The sequence below is a fragment of the Chrysochloris asiatica genome, unplaced genomic scaffold, assembly GCF_000296735.1.
Source record: "Chrysochloris asiatica unplaced genomic scaffold, ChrAsi1.0 scaffold00026, whole genome shotgun sequence".
In the NCBI taxonomy this organism is placed as follows: Eukaryota; Metazoa; Chordata; class Mammalia; order Afrosoricida; family Chrysochloridae; genus Chrysochloris; species Chrysochloris asiatica.
The window spans coordinates 16,888,586-16,892,652 of record NW_006408544.1 but is presented as its reverse complement, the minus strand read 5'-3'; the positions used below and the strand labels follow the sequence as shown (position 1 = coordinate 16,892,652).

Sequence of the window (4,067 nt, the reverse complement as noted above, 5' to 3'; positions counted from 1 at the left end):
GTTGTATCATCTACATATCACAGGCTGTTAATGAGTCTTCCTAGAATCCCGATGCCATGTTTTTCTTCATATATTCCAGCTTCTTGAATTATTTATTCAGCATACAGATTGAAGAAGTATGGTGAAAGAATACAACTCTGGTGCACATCTTTCCTAATTTTAAACCATTTGTTTAAAATGTTGTTTGAACAACTACCTCTTGGTCTATGTACAGGTTCCTCATGAGCACAATTAAGTGTTCTGGAATACTCATTCTCTGCAGTATTGTCCATAGCTTGTCATGATCCACACAATCGAAAGCCTTTGCATAGTCAATAAAGCACAGGTACACATCTTTCTGGTATTCTCTGTTTTCAGCCAAGGTCCATCTGACGTCAGCAATGATATCTATCATTCCACATCCTCTTTTGAATCCAGCTTGAACCTCTGTCAGTTTCCTGTCAATGTATTGTTACAGCTGTTTTTTCAATTATCTTGAGTAAAATTTTACTTGCATGCGGTATTAATGGTATTGTCCGATGATTTCCACATTCCATTGGGTGACCTCACTTTGGATGGACAAAAATATGGATCTCTTCCAAATTTCCTTTGAAAGTATAGATGAGTGAGTGCCTTTTCTTTATGTCTGACATTTTTCATAGAAAAAAAAGTTGCACTGAAGTGATGAACATTCCTTCCCACTCTAAATATAGAAATTCTAGATAAAACAGATTATCTTTAAAGAGTTTAAGCAGTCAAGTTCAAAAAGCAAGATAGGTAAATATAAAGATACCATAAGCCAAGAAGGAACCAAGACACAGCAATGAATGAGATCTAGAGTGGTAGGCCACAGTGGTAATCACACTAGACAGCATACTTTAGGCCTGGGGTTCAAAAGCTAGCAGGAAAGATGGGAAGAAGAAATTTGTAAACATTTCCACATTGGGGATTCTCTTCAGAAAGACTAGAGCTAAAGAAAAAATGCTACCTGGTGACTAACCACTGATAGCAATAGAATATAATCCAACTGAATAAAAAAGGAAACCATAAATTCTTCATAGTAGGAATGAATGGATTATAATTGCGATGAGGAATGGATGTTTACATAATTTTAAAGCACCTATTCACCAAAAAAGTATTAACTACAATGAAAAAAAATAGTAACTGCAAAAGAAGTCTGACAGACACCACCTTACTCAGGTGATCAAAGCAAACATCATTGCTAATGGAGCAAATCAAACTCCTGTGGTCCCTGATAGGCTACACTGAAAAGCATACAGCACCACTTCTGTGATATTCCCACCAAAAAATGTACAACCTGAATTTCATGGAAGAAGCATCTGACAGACCCAAATTAAGGAAAATTATAAAAGTAAGTAGTGTGTGAAGGAATGCAGACTGTTCTATACTGAAAGAGACTACAGAGACATAACAACTATATGCAATCCTAATTAGATTCTTTTGACATAAGCACTGATGAAGCTTGAATAGAGTCTGAAGATTAGAACATATTTGAGGATTAATACACTAACATTAATGTCCTGATTTTGATGGTTGTATTATGGTTATGTGGAATGCCCTGGTTTGCAGAAAACACACAGTAAATTATTCAAAGAGATAATGCATAATGCTAAAAACTTACTTACAAATGGTCATAGAAAAAAAGTTCTCTATATTCAATAAATGAGTGGGGGTGTGGCCACAGCACTTATATGCAGATTTTTTTCATGACACTTTTGTGAAGACCTCAAATGTTGCAAGTATCTGCTTAAAATGCAGTATGCTGCGAGCTAATCTTCTCCTGATGAGCAGATGAGCAGTTTGTCACTCCAGTAGATGCTCACTTGGAGAAATGCTCATGTGGAGCTCATGGAAATCAGCAGGGAAAACAATTTGCATATAAATGGGCCCACACAGTTCAAAACCCTTGTTCAAGGGTCAACTAACTGTAATTACAAAATTTCTGTAGGCATGAGATTGTTTTAAAATTAAAATATTACACCAAAAAAAAAATACCTATCATATTTTAAATTTCTGGAAATTCTTTCATTTTCTGATCTTTTTTATGGCATCTAGAGCTTATCTCATGAATGTAATTTCTTCTCTTACCTCTCTTATGCAATTACTTACAGTTTTGCTTTGTTACCAATATCATCTATTTTCTCCAACTACTTTCTCGGTATTCAAATGTTCTAGTCTCTGTCATTTGAGGCTTTTGCAAACGCCTATACATTTACCAAAGGAGCTCTGGTAGCATAGTGGTTACGAATCAGGCTGCTCATCTCATGGTCAGCAGTTCGAAACTACCATCTGTTCCACGGGAGAAAGATGAGGCTTTTTGCTCCCATAGAGATTTATAGCCTTGGAAACCCTGTACAGGGTTGCTATGAGTCAGAACCGACTCCACAGCATAAAACAACAACAATACATTTATCAAATGCCAACTGGAAGCTTTGTATGTATGGCATGACTTCTCAATTGTTAGGCTTCTACTGCATGACCATTGGGTGGGAACACAGCTACTTCATTGGGAAACCTCCAAATATTAATCAGTATATGTGTAGGTCTTTTCTTTGGATTGCAGGAAAGATTCATATAATCTGTAATTCCAGAGTCTTGGTGTGGTGCTGCAGGAAAATGCACTGGACTGCAAGGTAGGTTTGAACCATAAGGTCGGTCGTACAGACCCACCAGCCACTCCTCAGAAACACTATACAGGGTTGCCATGAGTCGGAATCAACTTGATGGCACTTAACAACAACACAACAACCTTCTGAAAGGAGTCCTGGTATGGCACTGTAGGATAAGCACTGGTCTGTTAACCATAAGGTGAGTTGTTCAAACCCACCAGTCATGCCTCAGAAACTCTATACAGGGTCACTGAGCTGGAACCAACTCAACGGTACTTAACAACAATAACCTTCTGAAAGAAGAACAGGGGAAGGTCTCTACTTTCAAAATGCAAAATTTCCCTTAAACTCCCTGTTTTCAGTATGGATGCATCCCTGACTTCTGTAATGTCTGATGTCTACAAGTCCTGAACTTCTTTGGTTTCATTTTCCAAAGAAATATCTGTGGTCTCCGGAGGTATCAACTACATGTGCTAGAGTTCTCAGAGGATTTAAATCTTTATGTCATGATTCTTTACTTGCCTTTTTATAAAAGCATCTATCTAAAATCGAAGCACACAAAATATTCAAATACATATATCTCAAAGAGAAATGTAATTCTTAGTTCAGTACAGTTTCTCTTGCAGGCCTTTTCTCTTGTCTTTCTGCTTTTCAATCTCTTCCCCCTTACTCTTTTGGCCTCTGGACAATCTCTTGAATCTCAGAATTAGGGATCCCACTTTTAAATCATGCATGTGATTGTTCCTTTTATAGTTCCCTTGCTGATATTTTCACTTTATGTCGTTTATTAATTAATTACTATGAGCATGTGCACATTCTTGAATCCAAGATTACAGAGTATCTACTGTGTTCTAAGCACTGTCTGAGCTACAAAATTGAAAATGACAAATAAGAGAATGCCCCTGACCTAAAGGAGCCCCATGTCTCACACAGCATTGTGCTATGTATTAACTGATACATCGCTGGGTGCTATAGAGACAAAAAAAGAGATGAGTACAAATTGGATGGAGGCAGGGGCATATTTTTTGGAGTACTGTAATGGTGGTGGTGGTGGTTATATGACATGGAGTCGGTTCTGATTCATAGCGACCATGTACAGGGTTTCCAAGGCTGTAAATCTTTACGGGAGCAGAAAGTCTCATCTCTTCCGTGGAACTGTAATAGGCTACTGTAAAACATATCCCAATAATTTTTCTGTGACTCAGACATGAGAAGTTTACTTCTATATTACATACCAATTGAGCCAAGTATTCTCAGTCTGCAGACAATCCTACTTAGTGTAGTGCTGGGAGGCAGGTTCCGTCCCCCTTGGTTATTCACCATCTCTAGGGCAATGCTACTCAAAATGACAATCTGCAAAAAGACTATAGAGCAGGGAGAACAAACAAGATGGCAGATCGGGTGGAAGTGCAGTAAAGAAGCTCCGCCAACAACAACACAGAATACCAGACCAAGCAG

General features: G+C 38.0%; 1 protein-coding gene across 2 annotated transcripts in view; it reads right to left on the bottom strand.

The window, feature by feature from the left end:
* ZFYVE9 (zinc finger, FYVE domain containing 9) overlaps positions 1-4,067 on the bottom strand; it is a 237,491-nt gene that overhangs the window by 149,078 nt on the left and 84,346 nt on the right. The window lies entirely within an intron of this gene.